Genomic DNA, 23,638 nt, shown 5'->3' with positions numbered 1-23,638 from the left:
GGATGTTCTTATTTCTGAAAATTAAAACCCAACTTGATTATAAAATCAAATATTATTAATAAAACCAGACATACACCTATGAAACGTTAGAAAATCTAGCTCAGAAAAGCCCAAAATAGCAAACTAGACATCCCAAATCACAAGTTTCATGCAACACACACATCTGCGAATGGTTAAGAAACCTAGCTAAGAAAAGTCTTAAATAGTAAACCAAACACCCCAAATCATAGATTTCAGACAACACACTCCTATGACAGGCTAAGAAACCTAGGTCAGAAAAGCGTTAAATAGTAAACCATGCGCGCCAAATCAGAGGTTTTAGACAACACACATCTACATTCATTAAGAAATTTTTTATGCTTTAAGTATGTTTTATATCATTTTAAGACCCGTAAAAAAAGTTGAAATAAAGTTATAATGTTAAAAAAAAAATACCAAAAAGTATAAAAAATGGGGGGATGGGCCCAAAAAGTTTGAATAAAATACATAAGCAAACACACTTGCCGATTCTGGAACACGTGGGGAAAAGAGCATTTCGCAAGTAGTAAGCCCCCAATTACTTGAAAATATACATGCACTTTCACAAGCCTGAGGCATGGATATGTGTGTATATTTTCAAGTAATTGGTTTACCAGGGCCATTTGCCTATTACAATGAACTCTACATGGGTTGGCAGACGTGTTTTCTATTGTGACATCGATTTTTTGGAGGTCAAACTCATGGATACATGTTTATTTATTTTTTTTTTTTTTAAACTGGTATTTTTTCAATGAAGCCCATAGCACTTTCCAGAAACCCGTGAATGTAGGACTGAAAGTCCAATTACTAATCAAGTTAGTGTGACCGCCATTTTTGATCTGGTTAAGTGGGTATAATCTGTTTTGGTTTGTTATTGCGAGAGGATTACTCAATTTACATCTTAGTGTTAACTGGGCAATGACTAAAGGAACATTTGAAGGTGGAGAAAAAAAAAGAAAAAAAAGGGGTAATTAGCGATTGGATAATTTTAACAAGAAATGACCGAAAAGTGTTTTGGAGGAGATGGAATGAATGTGTATTGTATAATACACAAGTGATGATTTGCACAGTGTTGTCAATTTTAAATAGTTTAGAAATAAAAAAAAATAACAAGATATGGCTGAAAAGTGTTTTGAGGGAGTTGAGTTGCACGAGGGTTGACTTGCACGAGGGTTCAGGTACATACAGATTCAGTTACACGGGGATTAGTTAAATGGGGTCGAGTAGCACGGAGGTTCAGTTGTACGGGGTTTCGGTTATACAGGGGTTTAGTTACATGGGGGTTCAGTTGCACGGGGGGCATCTGCTATAAAAAAACACTTCATTCTAAACAAAAACGAACATTTTGAAAAGCAGACAAAAAATTGGACACTATAATCAGAATTATTTAGCACTTGCAAAAAGGGGTAATTAGTGATTAGAAAATTTTTTAATGCTTTTACAATCAGAGATGTTTGATTAACCTTTGCAAAAAAAGGGGGTAATGGGATTTGCGAATTGGAGGTAATAATTTATTTTAGTAAAGTAATTATTTATTTTAGTAAAGTAATAATTTATTTTAGTAACGTAATAATTTATTTTAGTAAAGTAATAATTTATTTTAGTAAATTAATAATTTATTTTAGTAAAGTAATAATTTATTTTAGTAAAGTAATAATTTATTTTAGTAAAGTAATAATTTATTTTAGTAAAGTAATAATTTATTTTAGTAAAGTAATAATTTATTTTAGTAAAGTAATAATTTATTTTAGCAAAGTAATTATTTATTTTAGTAGAGTAATTATTTATTTTAGTAAAGTAATAATTTATTTTAGTAAAGTAATTATTCATTTTAGTAAAGTAATAATTTATTTTAGTAAAGTAATAATTTATTTTAGTAAAGTAATAATTTATTTTAGTAAAGCAATAATTTATTTTAGTAAAGTAATAATTTATTTTAGTAAAGTAATAATTTATTTTAGTATAGTAATAATTTATTTTAGTAAAGTAATAATTTATTTTAGTAAAGTAATAATTTATTTTAGTAAAGTAATAATTTATTTTAGTAAAGTAATAATTTATTTTAGTAAAGTAATAATTTATTTTAGTAAAGTAATAATTTATTTTAGTAAAGTAATAATTTATTTTAGTAAAGTAATAATTTATTTTAGTAAAGTAATTATTTATTTTAGTAAAGTAATAATTTATTTTAGTAAAGTAATAATTTATTTTAGTAAAGTAATAATTTAATTTAGTAAAGTAATTATTTATTTTAGTAAAGTAATAATTTATTTTAGTAAAGTAATAATTTATTTTAGTAAAGTAATAATTTATTTTAGTATAGTAATAATTTATTTTCGTAAAGTAATAATTTATTTTAGTAAAGTAATAATTTATTTTAGTAAAGTAATAATTTATTTTAGTAAAGTAATAATTTATTTTAGTATAGTAATAATTTATTTTAGTAAAGTAATAATTTATTTTAGTAAAGTAATAATTTATTTTAGTAAAGTAATAATTTATTTTAGTATAGTAATAATTTATTTTAGTAAAGTAATAATTTATTTTAGTAAAGTAATAATTTATTTTAGTAAAGTAATAATTTATTTTAGTAGAGTAATAATTTATTTTAGTAAAGTAATTATTTATTTTAGTAAAGTAATAATTTATTTTAGTAACGTAATAATTTATTTTAGTAAAGTAATAATTTATTTTAGTAAATTAATAATTTATTTTAGTAAAGTAATAATTTATTTTAGTAAAGTAATAATTTATTTTAGTAAAGTAATAATTTATTTTAGTAAAGTAATAATTTATTTTAGTAAAGTAATAATTTATTTTAGTAAAGTAATAATTTATTTTAGCAAAGTAATTATTTATTTTAGTAGAGTAATTATTTATTTTAGTAAAGTAATAATTTATTTTAGTAAAGTAATTATTCATTTTAGTAAAGTAATAATTTATTTTAGTAAAGTAATAATTTATTTTAGTAAAGTAATAATTTATTTTAGTAAAGCAATAATTTATTTTAGTAAAGTAATAATTTATTTTAGTAAAGTAATAATTTATTTTAGTATAGTAATAATTTATTTTAGTAAAGTAATAATTTATTTTAGTAAAGTAATAATTTATTTTAGTAAAGTAATAATTTATTTTAGTAAAGTAATAATTTATTTTAGTAAAGTAATAATTTATTTTAGTAAAGTAATAATTTATTTTAGTAAAGTAATAATTTATTTTAGTAAAGTAATAATTTATTTTAGTAAAGTAATTATTTATTTTAGTAAAGTAATAATTTATTTTAGTAAAGTAATAATTTATTTTAGTAAAGTAATAATTTAATTTAGTAAAGTAATTATTTATTTTAGTAAAGTAATAATTTATTTTAGTAAAGTAATAATTTATTTTAGTAAAGTAATAATTTATTTTAGTATAGTAATAATTTATTTTCGTAAAGTAATTATTTATTTTAGTAAAGTAATAATTTATTTTAGTAAAGTAATAATTTATTTTAGTAAAGTAATAATTTATTTTAGTATAGTAATAATTTATTTTAGTAAAGTAATAATTTATTTTAGTAAAGTAATAATTTATTTTAGTAAAGTAATAATTTATTTTAGTATAGTAATAATTTATTTTTGTAAAGTAATAATTTATTTTAGTAAAGTAATAATTTATTTTAGTAAAGTAATAATTTATTTTAGCAGAGTAATAATTTATTTTAGTAAAGTAATAATTTATTTTAGTAAAGTAATAATTTATTTTAGTAAAGTAATAATTTATTTTAGTAAAGTAATAATTTATTTTAGTAAAGTAATAATTTATTTTAGTAAAGTAATTATTTATTTTAGTAAAGTAATAATTTATTTTAGTAAAGTAATAATTTATTTTAGTAAAGTAATAATTTATTTTAGTATAATAATAATTTATTTTAGTAAAGTACTAATTTATTTTAGTAAAGTAATTATTTATTTTAGTAAAGTAATAATTTATTTTACTAAAGTAATAATTTATTTTAGTAAAGTAATAATTTATTTTAGTGAAGTAATAATTTATTTTAGTAAAGTAATAATTTATTTTAGTAAAGTAATAATTTATTTTAGTAAAGTAATAATTTATTTTAGTAAACTAATAATTTATTTTAGTAAAGTAATAATTTATTTTAGTAAAGTAATTATTTATTTGAGTAGAGTAATTATTTATTTTAGTAAAGTAATAATTTATTTTAGTAAAGTAATAATTTATTTTAGTAAAGTAATAAATTATTTTAGTAAAGTAATAATTTATTTTAGTAAAGTAATAATTTATTTTAGTAAAGTAATAATTTACTTCTGCTCGTTTTGAGTTTGACTCGGTTAATATATTTATTTATTTTTTTTTATTTTAGTATAATAATAATTTATTTTAGTAAAGTACTAATTTATTTTAGTAAAGTAATTATTTATTTTAGTAAAGTAATAATTTATTTTACTAAAGTAATAATTTATTTTAGTAAAGTAATAATTTATTTTAGTAAAGTAATAATGTATTTTAGTAAAGTAATAATTTATTTTAGTAAAGTAATAATTTATTTTAGTAAACTAATAATTTATTTTAGTAAAGTAATAATTTATTTTAGTAAAGTAATTATTTATTTTAGTAAAGTAATAATTTATTTTAGTAAAGTAATAATTTATTTTAGTAAAGAATAATTTATTTTAGTAAAGTAATAAATTATTTTACTAAAGTAATAATTTATTTTAGTAAAGTAATAATTTATTTTAGTAAAGTAATAAATTATTTTAGTAAAGTAATAATTTATTTTAGTAAAGTAATAATTTATTTCTGCTCGTTTTGAGTTTGACTCGGTTAATATATTTATTTATTTTTGTTTGCAAAAACTGAATTTTGTTTCTAAACTTTTACATTTTTGTCCTATTCTATTTTATTTCATTAACATTAACCTACTTATTTTTTTTCTGCAAAAAATGAAGTTTTTTTATAAACTGTTAATTTTTTATCATTTTTTGTTTTATTGCATTATCTTTAACAAAAAGTTAACTATTGTAGGTTTTACAGCTAATAGAACAGTACCGTAGAATTTTACTAAACTTTTCTATTTATAAAAATGTACTATCTTAAAAAATTTGGGGGACATAAGACACATATCAAATGATATTAACATTTTGATTACTAAAAATCAGCATATGTAAATTAAACTGACAATGCACATTCACTTGTATTTTTCAGTAAAGTGCAAATTTTGTTCTGGTCTTGGGAAGGCATATGGTGTTCGCGCCCAACTTATGTTAATTTCTGCTCGTTTTGAGTTTGACTCGGTTAATTATTGTAATTTCGGTTCATTTTTGGGTTTCATTTATTTATCGATGCTGATTTGTGGCAGTTTCATGATTGGTAGATTATTTGATGTTATTTTTGCTAATTTTTTGTTTATCATTACGTTTAATATCTACCCACCAAATGCTCCAAGCCTCAGAAGAAAAAGGGATTTTGAAATTTATCGATGCTGATTTTCGAAAAAGGGGGAAACACCCTCCAAAAAGTCAATAAGTTGGGGCGTGAAACTACATATGCCTTTCCAAGACCAGAATTGCAGTATCTCCCCCTGGAGACTGTGGGGGATTAGGTCATCCTCAATGAAATAGTTATTAGATATTTCGACTCTGCTGAACAATACGCCTTGTTAAAAATTTGGATTGTGTAACTTTAGGGAAATTGAACATTGAATGGAGCATAGTTGCCCCTTCCGTTTTTTGGTCACTTAAACAGGGCACTAGAACATTTAATTGTCATTCAAATGAGCCCTACAGTAGGATGTCCGCTACTATCCTAAGCTTCAGCTGAAGCTAGCTTCAAACATTGAACCTAAAAGATTCATATTACCATAGTTACGAAGTGTTTATAGAATTGGTGGTCTTTAAAAAGACCGTTGGGTGGTCATGAGCGTGATGACTATTGTAAAAATTCATCATTGTTTGTCATCCACTCAGTATGATTCCAATCTATATTAGGGATTTGTTTGTTCTTCTTCTTCTTCTTAGGATATCTCACACACATATTCCGAGAAGGAATATCTATTGGTACCCATTTACTAAAAAATCGAACCTCGTCCTCTGGGTTGTGTATCTTACTCGGAAATATCTCACAACCAACATCAGGTTAAGTGGCGCGCCACATAAGCTGATGCAAGTTAACCTAGAAATGTTAGGTAACCTAACCTTGGTGGTGGGGGTCCCACCCGTGGTAGGCTTGGCTTTTTTTTCATATTTTAGAAAAGGGGTAAAGTGCTCCTAAGTAAGAGAGGGTGGGGGATGTCTTGATGAGAATCATACCCCCTTTATATTCCATCTTCTACATCCAAAAATAAGGAAATTTATTCTTTTTTGATGAATGATGGTCATAGACGTCTTATTTTCACCAAAGTTGATCGTATTGAAACAATGGTTTAAGAATACAAGGGAAAGTTTCTTTCGAACGAAACTTCAAAAAAGAGATCATACCACTTCCTATTATTTATGATGCAAAATAACAATTTTGAGCTGAATAAGGCCAAGTTACTATCGAATAAAAGTCCGAGGCTATGGATTGGGTTACAAGTATCGAAAGCTATTTATATAACCTCCAAATAGGAGAGGCCATTTTTCCAAGCGGCGGCATATTCACCTCTAAACGCATATGCAGTCCATATATGACGTGGTCCATATTTCATCGTCCGAAATTTAAATATTGCTTTTAAAACAGTCGTTAATGCGTCTGAGGCATATATTATTTTTGAAACAATAAATTATAATTATTTTTCTCGAAAGAGTTATTATTTTCTAACGTATATTGCTCTCAAAATGTATTCTGTGCAAAAACAAGTAAAATCTTTAACAGTTCTGAAAACTTCATTTGAACCTGCTATTTTAAAGCCACGATAACAGTGCCGGCATGAAAATTACAACTTAGGTATATTTAATAGAATATTTCAGTTGGTATATTGGTTAGGCTAGAAACCATTTGATATAATGCGTTCTGGGGGACCTAATTATCATAATCCTCTGTTGTATGCAGTCCATATACGTCGTGGTCCATACGTCATTGTCCGAAATTTAAATATTGCTTTTGAAACAGTCGTTAATGCGTCTGAGGCATATATTATTTTTGAAACAATAAATTATAATTATTTTTCTCGAAAGATTTATTATTTCCTACCGTATATTGCTCTCAAAATGTATTCTGTGCAAAAACAAGTAAAATCTTTAACAGTTCTGAAAACTTCATTTGAACCTGCTATTTTAAAGCCACGATAACAGTGCCGGCATGAAAATTACAATTTAGGTATATTTAATTGAATATTTCAGTTGGTATATTGGTTAGGCTAGAAACCATTTAATATAATGCCTTCTGGGGGACCTAATTATCATAATCCACTGTTGTATGCAGTCTATATACGTCGTGGTCCATACGTCATCGTCCGAAATTTAAATATTGCTTTTAAAACAGACGTTAATGCGTCTGAGGCATATATTATTTTTGAAACAATAAATTATAATTATTTTTCTCGAAAGAGTTATTATTTCCTAACGTATATTGCTCTCAAAATGTATTCTGTGCAAAAACAAGTATAATCTTTAACAGTTCTGAAAACTTCATTTGAACCTGCTATTTTAAAGCCACGATAACAGTGCCGGCATGAAAATTACAATTTAGGTATATTTAATTGAATATTTCAGTTGGTATATTGGTTAGGCTAGAAACCATTTAATATAATGCGTTCTGGGGGGCCTAATTATCATAATCCTCTGTTGTAGTTTCCATAATTTTGTTACAAAAGTCTTATGTTTTTTAGTCATATTTTGGTATATTTCATTAGGATTAACCTAACTTTACTTCCAGTTCGAATCGAAGGTAAATCTAGACCAGAATTTGGTAAGAAAGATGTACAGTTTCTGTAAAAATGAAATCTAGACCCGAATTTGGTAACAAAAATGTACAGTTTCTCTAAAAGTGACTGAATTACATAATCAAGAATTTCCATAGGTCGAATAATTTGAATCAGACATCTTAAGGGTATCGAGTGTTTTCTACGAAATTTATACTAAGACTTAAATTACTTGATCAGATATATTAGCGTTTTAAGGTGAAATTTGACTCTTTTAATCCCCCAGATGTTGCACACTGTGACCAGTGTAAAAAAAAATCCTCTTGATATTATTTGAAGAAATCATTACATAAAAATTCTTGTTTTAGATGTTAATATATTCAGTTTCTTTAGTATATAAAGTAGTTTCAATTTGGAACTTTGAACAGTTTGAATACCCATTCTATCAATATAACTTCAAAGATGTATGACGTTTTTGACTGTGAATACATTGGCGTGAAGAAATTGGCGTGTGGAGTGATTTTTTAATGCGCATTTCTACTGTTGACTACTGATCTTTAAGAGGTCTCTTGTTATCACTGGTATATAAACTATAATATGTATGCGTACTATGAAGAGAGCTGGCGCAGTACACTATACTTTATAAACAAAATAGGTTTATATAATAGAATGATTCATCCATCCTATAACAAAGTGAAGGATTTATCCTACGTACAGGAGGAAGTTAGAGAGATGCTGTATTTTTGGCATAACAGCACTGCACACAAAAGGGAATGTACCCTCTGATAAACATTTAATTCACAAATGAAAATCGGATATACCATTATTCAACCTGGAAGATTTTGGTTGTGAGATATTTCCGAGTATGATACACAACCCGGAGGACGAGGTTCGATTTTTTAGTAAATGGGTACCAATAGATATTCCTTCTCGGAATATGTGTGTGAGGTATCCTAAGAAGAAGAAGAAGAACAAACGAATCCCTAATATAGATTGGAATCATACTGAGTCGATGACAAACAATGATGAATTTTTACAATAGTCATCACGCTCATGACCACCCAACGGTCTTTTAAAGACCACCAATTCTATAAACACTTCGTAACTATGATAATATGAATCTTTTAGGTTCAATGTTTGAAGCTAGCTTCAGCTTAAGCTTAGGATGGTAGCGAACATCCTACTGTAGGGCTCATTTGAATGACAATTAAAAGTTCTAGTGCCCTGTTTAAGTGACCAAAAAACTGAAGGGGCAACTATGCTCCATTCAATGTTCAATTTCCCTAAAGTTACACAATCCAAATTTTTAGAAAGCCATTTTGTTCAGCATAGTCGAAATATCTAATAACTATGTCATTGAGGATGACTTAATCCCCCACAGTCTCCAGGGGGAGAGACTGCAATTCTGGTCTTGAAAAGGCATATGGAGTTTCACGCCCCAACTTATTGACTTTTTGGAGGGTGTTTCCCCCTTTTTCGAAAATCAGGTTCCCGGTAAATTTCAAAATCCCTTTTTCTTCTGAGGCTTGGAGCATTTGGTGGGTAGATATTAAACGTAATGATAAACAAAAAATTAGCAAAAATAACATCAAATAATCTACCAATCATGAAACTGCCACAAATCAGCATCGATAAATAAATGAAACCCAAAAGGAACCGAAATTACAATAATTAACCGAGTCAAACTCAAAACGAGCAGAAATTAACATAAGTTGGGCGCGAAACCCATATGCCTTCCCAAGACCAGAACAAAATTTGCACTTTACTGAAAAATACAAGTGAATGTGCATTGTCAGTTTAATTTACATATGCTGATATTTAGTAATCAAAATGTTAATATCACTTGATATGTGTCTTATGTCCCCCAAATTTTTTAGGATAGTACATTTTTATAAATAAAAAAAAGTTTAGTAAAATTCTATGGTACTGTTCTATTAGCTGTAAACCATACAAGAAGTAAAGTTCGGTTAATGCCAACGAAATAAAACAAAATAGGATAAAAATGTAATAGTTTAGAAACAAAATTCAGTTTTTGCAAAAAAAATAAATAGGTTAATGCTAATGAAATAAAACAAAATAGGATAAAAATGTAATAGTTTAGAAACAAAATTCAGTTTTTGCAAAAAAAAAATAAATAAATATATTAACCGAGTCAAACTCAAAACGAGCAGAAATAAATTATTACTTTACTAAAATAAATTATTACTTTACTAAAATAATTTATTACTTTACTAAAATAAATTATTACTTTACTAAAATAAATTATTACTTTACTAAAATAATTCATTACTTTACTAAAATAAATTATTACTTTACTAAAATAAATTATTACTTTACTAAAATAAATTATTACTTTACTAAAATAAATAATTACTCTACTAAAATAAATAATTACTTTACTAAAATAAATTATTACTTTACTAAAATAAATTATTAGTTTACTAAAATAAATTATTACTTTACTAAAATAAATTATTACTTTACTAAAATAAATTATTACTTTACTAAAATAAATTATTACTTTACTAAAATAAATTATTACTTTACTAAAATAAATTATTACTTTAGTAAAATAAATTATTACTTTACTAAAATAAATAATTACTTTACTAAAATAAATTATTATTATACTAAAATAAAATAAAAAAATATATTAACCGAGTCAAACTCAAAACGAGCAGAAGTAAATTATTACTTTACTAAAATAAATTATTACTTTACTAAAATAATTTATTACTTTACTAAAATAAATTATTACTTTACTAAAATAAATTATTACTTTACTAAAATAATTTATTACTTTACTAAAATAAATTATTACTTTACTAAAATAAATTATTACTTTACTAAAATAAATAATTACTCTACTAAAATAAATAATTACTTTACTAAAATAAATTATTACTTTACTAAAATAAATTATTAGTTTACTAAAATAAATTATTACTTTACTAAAATAAATTATTACTTTACTAAAAAAAATTATTACTTTACTAAAATAAATTATTACTTTACTAAAATAAATTATTACTTTACTAAAATAAATTATTACTTTAGTAAAATAAATTATTACTTTACTAAAATAAATAATTACTTTACTAAAATAAATTAGTACTTTACTAAAATAAATTATTATTATACTAAAATAAATTATTACTTTACTAAAATAAATTATTACTTTACTAAAATAAATTATTACTTTACTAAAATAAATAATTACTTTACTAAAATAAATTATTACTTTACTAAAATAAATTATTACTTTACTAAAATAAATTATTACTTTACTAAAATAAATTATTACTTTACTAAAATAAATAATTACTTTACTAAAATAAATTATTACTCTACTAAAATAAATTATTACTTTACTAAAATAAATTATTACTTTACTAAAATAAATTATTACTTTACTAAAATAAATTATTACTATACTAAAATAAATTATTACTTTACTAAAATAAATTATTACTTTACTAAAATAAATTATTATTTTACTAAAATAAATTATTACTATACTAAAATAAATTATTACTTTACTAAAATAAATTATTACTTTACTAAAATAAATCATTACTTTACTAAAATAAATTATTACTTTACTAAAATAAATTATTACTATACTAAAATAAATTATGACTTTACTAAAATAAATTATTACTTTACTAAAATAAATTATTACTTTACTAAAATAAATAATTACTTTACTAAAATAAATTATTACTTTACTAAAATAAATTATTACTTTACTAAAATAAATTATTACTTTACTAAAATAAATAATTACTTTACTAAAATAAATTATTACTTTACTAAAATAAATTATTACTTTACTAAAATAAATTATTACTTTACTAAAATAAATTATTACTTTACTAAAATAAATTATTACTTTACTAAAATAAATTATTACTTTACTAAAATAAATTATTACTTTACTAAAATAAATTATTACTTTACTAAAATAAATTATTACTATACTAAAATAAATTATTACTTTACTAAAATAAATTATTACTTTACTAAAATAAATTATTGCTTTACTAAAATAAATTATTACTTTACTAAAATAAATTATTACTATACTAAAATAAATTATTACTTTACTAAAATAAATTTTTACTTTACTAAAATAAATTATTACTTTACTAAAATGAATAATTACTTTACTAAAATAAATTATTACTTTACTAAAATAAATAATTACTCTACTAAAATAAATAATTACTTTGCTAAAATAAATTATTACTTTACTAAAATAAATTATTACTTTACTAAAATAAATTATTACTTTACTAAAATAAATTATTACTTTACTAAAATAAATTATTACTTTACTAAAATAAATTATTACTTTACTAAAATTAATTATTACTTTACTAAAATAAATTATTACTTTACTAAAATAAATAATTACTCTACTAAAATAAATTATTACTTTACTAAAATAAATAATTACTTTACTAAAATAAATTATTACCTCCAATTCGCAAATCCCATTACCCCTTTTTTTTGCAAAGGTTAATCAAACATCTCCGATTGTAAAAGCATTAAAAAATTTTCCAATCACTAATTACCCCTTTTTGCAAATGCTAAATAATTCTGATTATAGTGTCCAATTTTTTGTCTGCTTTTCAAAATGTTCGTATTTGTTTAGAATGAAGTGTTTTTTATAGCAGATACCCCCGTGCAACTGAACCCCCATGTAACTGAACCCCTGTATAACCGAAACCCCGTACAACTGAACCTCCTTGCTACTCGACCCCATTTAACTAATCCCCGTGTAACTTAATCCGTATGTAACTGAACCCTCGTCCAAGTCAACCCTCGTGCAACTCAACTCCCTCAAAACACTTTTCAGCCATTTCATGTTAATTTTTTTTATTTCTAAACTATTTAAAATTGACAACACTGTGCAAATTATCACTTGTGTATTATACAGTACACATTCATTCCATTTCCTCCAAAACACTTTTCGGTCATTTCTTGATAAAATTATCCAATCGGTAATTACCCCTTTTTTTTTTCTCCACCTTCAAATGTTCCTTTAGTCATTGCCCAGTTAACACTAAGATGTAAATTGAGTAATCCTCTCGCAATAACAAACCAAACCAGATTATACCCACTTAACCAGATCAAAAAATGGCTGTCACACTAACTTGATTATTAATTGAACTTTCAGTCCTAAATTCACGGGTTTATGCAAAGTGCTATGGGCTTCATTGAAAAAATACCAGTTAAAAAAATTAAATAAATAAACAAGTATCCATGAGTTTGACCTCCAAAAAATCGATGTCATAATAGAAAACCCGTCTACCAAGCCCTGTAGGGTTCATTGTAATAGGCAAATGCCCCTGGTAAACCAATTACTTGAAAATATACACACATATCCATGCCTCAGGATTGTGAAAGTGCATGTATATTTTCAAGTAATTGGGGCCTTACTACTTTCGCACCTCTTTCCTTATTTAAAATTAACTAAAAAAAAAACAAGTTTATATTTAGCTGAAAGTAAGGAGCGACATTAAAACTTAAAACGAACAGAAATTATTCTGTATATGAAAGGGGCTGTCCCCTTCTCAACGCCTCGCTCTTTACGCTAAAGTTTTTTATTGTTTAAAAAAATAAAGTTGGGTGCAAGATTCAAATTCTAGCGTAAAGAGCGAGGCATTGAGGAGGGGACAGCCCCTTTCATATACAGAATAATTTCTGTTCGTTTTAAGTTTTAATTTTCAGTTAAAAAAACTTGTTTTTTTTTAGTTAATTTCTGAACGTTTTTGAATTAATGCAGCTTTGATTTTGGCTCACCGTACGTGAATAATTAAAACAAAATTCGCATATTAATTTTCCTTTTTTTGGCTAATTGGCTTTCTCGAAATTTTGGTCTGACGTAACATACGAATTAACTTACGTAACGAATTTCTGTATTCGTATGTTTTTATTACGTATATTAGGGATTTCGCGCCCTAGTCAATACCTCGCTCTTTACGCTAAAGTTCGAATTTTGTTCGAATCATAAACCCTGAATCACAAAGGCCGCTTAATTAGAATAGATAGCTCTTTTAAAAGTACTAAGAAACTTTAGCGTAAAGAGCGAGGTATTGACTATGGGGCGAACCCTCTCATATAAGTAATAATTTCTGTTCGTTTTCAGTTTTAATGTTGCTCCTTATTTTCAGTTGAAAAAAACTTGTTTTTTATTTAATTTCTGATCGTTTTTTAAATAATGCTGCAAAATCTGGCGCCGCCTTCATGGAAATGTTCCTTCCCCCAAGGAAATATCCTCCATGGAAATATCCTCCCCCGTAACCCCTACTCTAACCCCGATCCCCCACTAGAAAAAAAATCCTCCTGAAAACACCGGTATACTTCCCAATAACCAATACTATATGTAAACAATGGGCAAAGCTTATAACTTGCAGCCCTTCCCCCGAAAACCGTGGGGGATTAAATCACCCTCAAAGACATATTAATTAGGTTTTCGACTTTGCTGAACAAAATGGATATCTCACAATTTTGATTGGGTGACTTCGGGAAAAAATGAGCGTGGGAGGGGGCCAAGTTGCCCTCCAACTTTTTTGGTCACTTAAAAAGGCCACTAGAACTTTTAATTTCCACTAGAACTTTTAATGAGCCCTTTCACGATATCCTAGGACTACTGGACCGATACAATCACCCCTGGAAAAAAAAAATAATAAAATAAAAAAAAAATAAACACGCATCCGTGATCTTTCTTCTGGCAAAAAAAAAAATTCCACATTTTGGCAGATAGGAGCTTGAAACCTCTATAGTAGGGATCTCTGATACGCTAAAGCTGATGGTGTGATTTTCATTAGCGTTCTATGACTTTTAGGGGTCGTTTCCCCTTTTTTCGAAAATAAGGCGAATTTTCTCAGGCGCGTAACTTTTGATGGGTAAAACAAAACTTGATGAAACTTATACATTTGAAATCAGCATAAAAATTTGATTCTTCTGACATATCTATTGGTATCAAAACTCCGGTTTTTAGAGTTTCGTTTACTATTGAGCCGGGTCGCTCCTTACTTACAGTTCGTTACCACGAACTGTTTGAAAAGACTGGAATGTCTCCGTCTTTGGATTTGTTTATCAATTACATCCCCACCCGACTAGTAAGCGCCAGTGCCAACGTCAAGGGGCTAGGGGGTAGAGCCAATTTCGAAATAATGTTTTGTGACCCAATCCCCATGAAGGCACTTGAGGTACTTGTTAAATATCCCGACCACGCTCAAGAGCTGAAGTTAGGTTATCATAATGAAATATACTAAAATATGGTGAAAATATAATACTTTAGCAACAAAATTTTGGAAACTACAACAGAGAATTATGGAAAGCAGGCTGCCTAAAACGCATTATGTTAAATGCTTATTCTAACCAAAATACCGACTCTATATTTTAAATATTTTATTAAAATATACCTGCATTGTAGGTTATCTCTCACAGGCTAAGTTGATTATGTCCGAGTGCATACTGAGATACAATAAGAAGCCATAGAAAACAAAGTGGGGTCGGGATAATAACAAGTGCCGAGCTTGAAAAGGCTATGAAAATCTGCTAATGTTTTTTATAGTCCCCTTGAATTTAGCTGAAGTCAAAATTGCAAGCCCACTGAACCCAGAAAAATTAAAACTGTCTGTTCAAGCAATTAAGCGCACATCTAAGTTATTTTTCATAATAATTCGTCTGTTGAAAAGCTAGTAACGTATTCTTAAAAAGTAAATTTTTCCTGTGCATTTAACTTAAAGTTGGTCATTTGAACTGTTTTCGTAAAAAAAGCGTGCACTTATTTCCTTTGGATTGAATTCCTGTCTCCCATTGATTTGGAAAAACGGGTGTTCTTACTCCCTATCTCATGCGAAATCCCACCTTAGCTAGTTGCCTCCTGGGAGAAATAGTAAAAACAAAACAGCCGCTAAATGAAGCTACGATATTCAGTGTGTCATGTGCATTCTTAAGGATTAACGTTCTGACGTTTTATCTGGTTGTCAAGGTGAATGCATTTCATTTATTTATTTATTTTTGCTGACAGATTGAAAAATTGTCCTAGTCAATAATAGGTGCTTGTTTCTTAAAACAAACCTCCGAACGCTTCAAACCAAATAGATAGCAATCGATAACGTTTGTACTTTAATAGTATGCGGTGGGGGGGGGGCATGTGAGAGTAAAGTATCAGTATTGTTCAGAAGTCACAAGTTGAATTTTCTAAACTTTACCCCCACCCCCCTAGTGTGCAAATATAGGTCAATATCTACGTAATCATATTATTGAGTTAGGAATAAAGTGAATACACCATTCAATGCCTTTTTTAATGCTGGTTATAAATATAATAAGCATTTCTATCGGAAATGAATTTCAGCCCCCCCCCCCCTATATAGGCTATACTTAACCTACCTAACCTATTTGGTCAATATCTACCAAATCATATTATTGAGTTAGGAATAAAGTGAATACACCATTCCTAACCTAACCTAACCCTGAATTGGCATATATAGGGGGGGGGGGCTGAAATTCATTTACGATAGAAATGCTTATTATATTCGTAATCAGCATAAAAAAAGGCATCGAATGGTGTATTCACTTTAGTCCTAACTCAATAATATGATTTGGTAGATATTGACCCAAATATATACCCTGAATTGGCATATATAGGGAGGGGGGTTGGTAAAATTCAGTTCCGACAAAAATGGGTAAATTTTTACCAAATCTTATTATTGACTTACAAATAAAGTGAATATACCCCTCGATGCCCTTTTTTATGCTCTTTCCAAATATAATAGCTAATCACTTTTGTCAGAAATGGATTTTACCCCCACCCATATAGGCCTATATACCAATTCAGGGTATATATTTGGACATTAGGAGGGGGGGGGGTAATTTTATTTCTGATGTAAATGGGAGGTAAGTTTAAACTTTACCCCACCCCCTAATGTGCAAATATATACCCTGAATTGGTATATAGGGGTGGGGGTAAAATTCATTTCCGACAAAAATGATTATTATATTTGGAAAGGCCATGAAAAAAATATATAGCCCTAATGTTTTTTCTAAATTATTAGATATTCATCCTATTTTGTTTTATTTCATTAGCGTTAACCAAACTTGACTTTTTAGAAGTGACAATATAATGCACCAGTACCGCATTCCATTTCAAGAGACCGCTATTGAGAAATAACCATTCTGGCGGGTCTCGTCTCTCATTAGTATATAAAAGCGACCATATAACGCACTAGTACCTAGCTATATTTTAGTAAATATTTAGTTGGTATTTCTGTTAGGTTATATTTTGAATGCAGCACCACTATACTTAACCTCCACCCCCACCCCCACCCCCATCATGTGTAAATATACATCCCAAATTATATACATATATATATATATATATATATATATATATATATATATATATATATATATATATATATATATATATATATATATATATATATATATATATATATATATATATATATATATATATATATATATATATATATATATATATATATATATATATATATATATATATATATATATATATATATATATATATATATATATATATATATATATATATATATATATATATATATATATATATATATATATATATATATATATATATATATATATATATATATATATATATATATATATATATATATATATATATATATATATATATATATATATATATATATATATATATATATATATATATATATATATATATATATATATATATATCCTATCTGTCTTCTAAGCGTCTCGGTTGTTTCAACCCCGTACCTCTAGATCCAAATTCTCGAGTGTGTACTGGCTAACAGACAAGTACCTTTTATTTTTATAGTGTTTAGTTAAGAAGAAACCGTAAACTTCACTGGTGCCTAATTTTTTCAAATTGGCTTTATGATACGATCCAACATGCATGGGTAAAGATCTATTGAGAAGGAAACACGCTAAAAAAAAGAAACCATTCTTGCTTCAGAATATCCATAATTGTTGTAGTTTGTCGCTTCCACTATGCTTCACCCTTCTCCTGATGTGCAAATATATAGCCCTAATTATACATTTCCCAAGCATTTTGCCATTCGTCAATCTTCTTTTCAACCCGTGTACCCATAAATCGAATCAGCGTTGACAAAATCAAGAAACGGAAAAACATGAAATATATAATATAGGCAATATATTGACACATTAGGGAAGGCGGGGTTGGGGGGGTTAAGTATGGTAGAAGCACCTTAAAAATGTGTTCACTGCATTTTTTCTGCATATTATGAAGTAAAATTTTTTTTCTTAACATGTTTCCTTCTCAATAGCCTCAATTCTAGGCTTACGCCAATGTTTGAATATGAATGAAAAAACTACAATCTAGTTTTTACCGATTAAGATAGAACGTGCTCAACTTTTTACCGACATTTCCGAATCTCCATGTCCTCTGATCTTAAGTATGGGCGATGGGGGGGGGGGTCTTCAGAACTTATTAAAGTTGGTAAGAGTATTTCAAAATCGGCAAGCAATAATGACAAAGCTGACATTCTATTTGTTGCTCGGGTATTCCTGTATTATTCAGAACACACTCGAGAAATGAAGTTAGGTTAATTCTAATGAAATATGCCAAAATAGGATGAAAATATAATACTTTAGTGGTACTGTTCTATTAACCGGGCTCTTTTATATAGTGCTAGTTTGGTTAATGCTAATGAAATAAAAATAGGATGAATATATAATAGTTCAGAAACAAATGTGGGCTATATATTTGCAAATTAGGGGGGTGGGGTCGGGGGGGGGGTGCTGGGCAATGAATACCATATATTAAATACTTAACCAAACCTATGTACCTTCCACCCCCCCCCGAAACACCAAAAAAAAACAATTTAAATACAGTTCTGGCCTTTATTTATATCCCAGAAGGCATTGTAAACCTGTTTTCATTACGCAGCTGGAAGGCATTGTAAACCTCATTTCATTGGCGCATACAAAAGAGCCCGGTTAATAGAACAGTGCCCAAATTTGGGCTATATATTTGCACATTAGAGGGTGGGGGTGGGGGGCAAAGCATACCATATATTAAATACGTAACCTAACCTAACCTAGGTACCTTCCCCCCCCCCTAAATCCCAAAAAACAACTTAAATACTGTTCTTGCCATTGTTTATATTCCAGAAGGCATTGTGAACCTGTTTTCATCACGCATCTCGATCTATTTCGCGACTGGTATGCATTGACGTATTCAAAAGAGACCGGTTAATAGAACAGTACCACTTTAGCTTATATAATAACCTAATATAATTTGGGGGTACTTGTGCATTTTATGGTACCCTGGAAAGAAGTCAAGTTTGGTTAGTGCTAATGAAATATAATAAAATAGCATGAATATATAATAGTTTAGAAAAGAATTTGGGCTATATAATATTTGCACATTAGGGGTGTTATTTACTAGATTTATTTTATTATTATTATGTTTAGAATTTTTTGATATTATTATTATTTATTTTATTTTAGTTTGATACTTCAAGGGGTGTGAGCGGAGGAGAAGTTGTGTTAAATTTATTGTTATTTGATGGCGGTTCGGGGTGGAAATTGGAGAGGACAGGAGGCCACGCTGTATTTAGAGTGTGTAATTATTACGGGCCCAAACGTGCATCAATGCACAAGGAACTGAGTTAAGTGTATTTTTATATTTTTTTTTAATTGAAACCCATATTGAACTTGAACTTGATTGATTTATCAGGTAACACCTTGGTCTCACCTAGTTTTAGTCCAAATGAAGAACATATCGTAATATGAACTCTGGAAATCCAGTTATTTCTCTCCATAAAACGGAGAATTTTAAGTTATGATACAAATTCTAAAGCGAGTCTGTAATGCCACGTCGAACTTGTCTACATGTTAATCATTAAATGTATTTTTCAGATCCAAAACGACAGTCAATCATTTAAATGAGCTCATTGTGCAGAAGTGATGCCAAATTAAACGAGAAAAATAAATAAAGTAACAATCTCAAAATGCTTTACTTTTATACTGTTAAAAGTGCCTTTAAAAGGTTTACTTTTACCGTACCAAAACTCCTTTATTGTTCTGTGTTTTCAGTAAAGCGCTAATTTTCTGTAATGTTACAAACATAGGGAAATATTACCAGTTGATTTATTTGCATTACTTTTATTGATATGTATTAGATAGGCTGTGAAGTAATAATTTTTGTTTGTTTTTAAGTTTCAACTTCACTCGTTACTTCCCTCGGAAAAACCTTGTTTTTCTAATTAATATATGCTCGGTTTTGTTTAAAACAAAAATTAAATAAAAAAACAAGTTTTTTTTCACTGAAAGTAAGTAACGACGTAAAAAATTAAAACGAACAGAAATTATTTCGTATATGAAAGGGGCTGTCCCCTCCTCAACACCTCACTCTTTACGCTAAAGTTTGACTTTCTCAAAACTCCATTTTTTTAAACAATAAAAAAATTTACCGTAAAGAGCGTGGCGTTGTGGAGGGGACAGCCCTCCTCATATACGGAATAATTTCTCTTCGTCTAAGTTTTAACGTCGTTCCTTACTTTCAATTAAAAAAACTTGTTTTTTTTTTTTATTTAAATTTTGAACGTTTTTGAATTAATGCAGGTTTTGATTTTGGCTCACCGTACAAAAAGAATTAAAACAAAATTTGCATATTAATTTTACTTTTATTTGGTTAAATGGCTTTCTCGAAATTTGTTTAATTTTATTTACGAACGTCGCTTAATCACAAAGGCCGTTAATAATAATAAATGGCTCTGATGAAAGTACTAAAAAATCGTTGGCTTCAAGAGCGGGTCTCTAAATGGAGAGTGAACTCAGTAATGTATGAAATAATATCAGTTTATTTTTAGCTCCCATGCTCTTCCTGACTTTCAGTAGAAAAACTTGTTGTTTTTTTGTATTTAATTTCTGATCTTTTTTTAAATAATGCTGGGAAGCCCGGCGTCCCCTTCAGAGCAATTTCCCTCCCCCCATGAAAATTTTCTTCATGGAAAGATCCCCCCCACATAAACCCGACCAACCCCACCCCCGCCCACCCCACTACCAGAAAAAATCCCCCCTGAAAACGTCTGTATACTTCCCACAGCCAATACTAAATGTTAACATTGGGTAAAGTTTATAACTTTCAGCCCTCCCCCTGGGGACTTTGGGGGATTAAGTCATCCTAAAAGACATACTTATCATATTTTCGAACATGCTGAACAAAATGGTTATCTCAAAATTGTGATCGGGTGACTTTGGGAAAAAAATGAGTGTGAGAGGGGGCCTAGTTGCCCTCCATTTTTTGGTCACTTAAAAAGGGCACTAGAACACTTTTAATTTCCATTCGAATGAGCCCTCCCACGATATTCTAGGACCACTGGGTCAATACGATCACCCCTGGAAAAAAAAAATAAATAAAAAATAAACACGCATCCGTGATCTTTCTTCTGGCAAAAAAAAAAATTCCACATTTTTGCAGACAGGAGCTTGAAACCTCTACAGTAGGGTTCGCTGATACGCTAAATCTGATGGTGTGATTTTCATTAGCGTTCTATGACTTTTAGGGGTCGTTTCCCCCTTTTTTCGAAAATAAGGTGAATTTTCTCAGGCCCGTAACTTTTGATGGGTAAAACAAAACTTGATGAAACTTATATATTTGAAATCAGCATAAAAATCTGACTCTTTTGATGTATCTATTGGTATCAAAATTCCGTTTTCTAGAGTTTCGGTTACCATTGAGCCGGGTCGCTCCTTACTTTACAGTTCGTTACCAAGAACTGTTTGATTTAATTTAGAAACAACACTGCTATGACCTCTTTTATTTATACGAAATAATTTCTGTTCGTTTTAAGTTTGAATGTTGGTCCTTAGTATCAGTTGAAAACTTATTTTTTATGTAATTTCTTATCACCTCCAATCTAGGGGAAAAACCCTTATTAAGGAGCAGAATTAAGAACTCTTAAAGGAATTGAAGGGAAGAATATATTTAGTGAAAAAAAAAATCAAAAAATAGTGCCGTTTCTTTTTTTAATAAAAACAAAAAAAAAAGAAGAAATCGATATTTAGATCGTTGTATTTAAAAGATTCTCGTTAGTAGCCCTTATTGAATTAGCTCCAGGCGAGTAGCTACAACACAAAAGGGTAACTGAGCGGTCAGGTTTATGAGTCGAATAAGTTATCGGAACAGGTTTTTAATTTGAATAAGTTAGCATAACAATAAGCAATCCTTCTTTTATTATACAACTTTGAGTGGCTCCAGAACAACATGCCTACACTTCTCCAACCACTAAGTGGTAAGGGGTTGGGATCAGGGGTGTAAGTTGCTATGGGGCAGAGAGGGCAACTTCCCATCCCAGACCTTATTTTTCATCCAGAACCCTTTTTACCCCAACCGCCTCCCAGCTTAAATTTAGTTTCTCCAAAAATATTGTCAAAACCAAGATAAAACTGCATAAACCAAGCATCCACTGAAACAGGTCATTTTTCTTTAGTTCATATTTACCACCGTATTTTATTAAAATACGGCTCGTTTTTCAGTTTTCTCTGTTATTTTCACTTGATTTGGGAAAATTGCCTCTAATGTTGACCCCGCCCCACAGGATTTTGAAAAAATTACGCCACTCGTTGGGGTATGGATTTAGTGATATACTCAGAATGTCGTTGCAAACGCCGCTCGTTGGGGTATGGATTTAGTGATATACTCAGAATGTCGTTGCAAACTATGGATTGGATGAGCTCTATTCCCTTTTGAATATAAATGCTTGACCAAATACCTTCCTAGGACATGCGTTAAAAAATGAGTGCATCACATTTACAAAAACAGTGAAATTAGCTCAAAATGATCGTATAGAATGGAGAAAAACATGACCGAAAAAAAAACCCAAGGAGGAGTCGAACGCAAGCCACTTTAATTCGAAGTTGAATGCATTATCAGCAGAACCAAAACTTTAATAATCTAATTTGATATATTAGTGATTGTACCTTAATTGCGTAGCTTATTAAGGGGGCTGGGAGGAGGAACATACCGGAGATGTTCTACAAAACCTTCAGTCAAGGGTTTTGGACCATAATTATTACAACGATGATATCGTTTTGTACTTCCAAGCCTTTCTACTTAAGAAGTGACATCAAAAGTGTTGTTTTAGTGCTATAAGCAGTATAGCTATATGTACCAATAAACTAGATACTGAACTAGATCAAAACCAATTAGAACCGGTTATATTCGGAACAAAATGATATACAATACTGATGGCGAATGCAAGATTTATGCAAATGAGATACCTTTTGATACCTGCATTAATGTAGGCCAGAGCAACGACCCAAATTATGATGTTCGTCCAGTATCGCAAAACATTGAATGGTCTTACTAGGCACATTAATATTCGGATAAAACCAGATGACAATCATATGAATGTTTTTTTTTTATTTTGATTGAATGAAACAGGTAAAGGGTTAAAATAGCTTACCAACTAAATATAAGTCTGAAGGAATGTTGACTCCCATGTCACATCATATAAATGTCAGAATAGGACTAGTATATATTCATCCTTCGCCACAAGTCGATTGATTTGATTGACCTAGCTTCACTTCTTGGCTGTGATCGGTATAATACACAAGTACCAAGTGAAGAGTGCAGCCAATATAAAATATTGTTTAGTATTGGAGTACTCTGAAAGTTGAATTTAATGAAGTCGTAGGCGCCGAGAAATGAATTTTAATATAGAAACACAGAAGAATCCTTAAAAATACTTAGAAATCCAG

At 28.3% G+C, this 23,638-nt stretch overlaps 1 protein-coding gene across 2 annotated transcripts in view; it reads left to right on the top strand.

Moving 5' to 3' along the window:
• Positions 1-15,774: 15,774 nt before the first annotated feature.
• Positions 15,775-23,638, top strand: part of chn (zinc finger transcriptional factor charlatan) — a 103,109-nt gene continuing 95,245 nt past the window's right edge. For both annotated transcript variants that reach the window (XM_089098037.1, XM_089098039.1), the window contains exon 1: positions 15,775-15,869. The gene's annotated coding sequence lies outside the window, so the exon portion shown is untranslated. The remainder of the gene's footprint in view (positions 15,870-23,638) is intronic.

This window comes from Artemia sp. Qi Xiang Cuo, chromosome 12, assembly GCF_049724085.1.
Source record: "Artemia sp. Qi Xiang Cuo chromosome 12, ASM4972408v1, whole genome shotgun sequence".
Taxonomy (NCBI): Eukaryota; Metazoa; Arthropoda; class Branchiopoda; order Anostraca; family Artemiidae; genus Artemia; species Artemia sp. Qi Xiang Cuo.
This window is presented reverse-complemented; position numbering and strand designations above follow the sequence as displayed.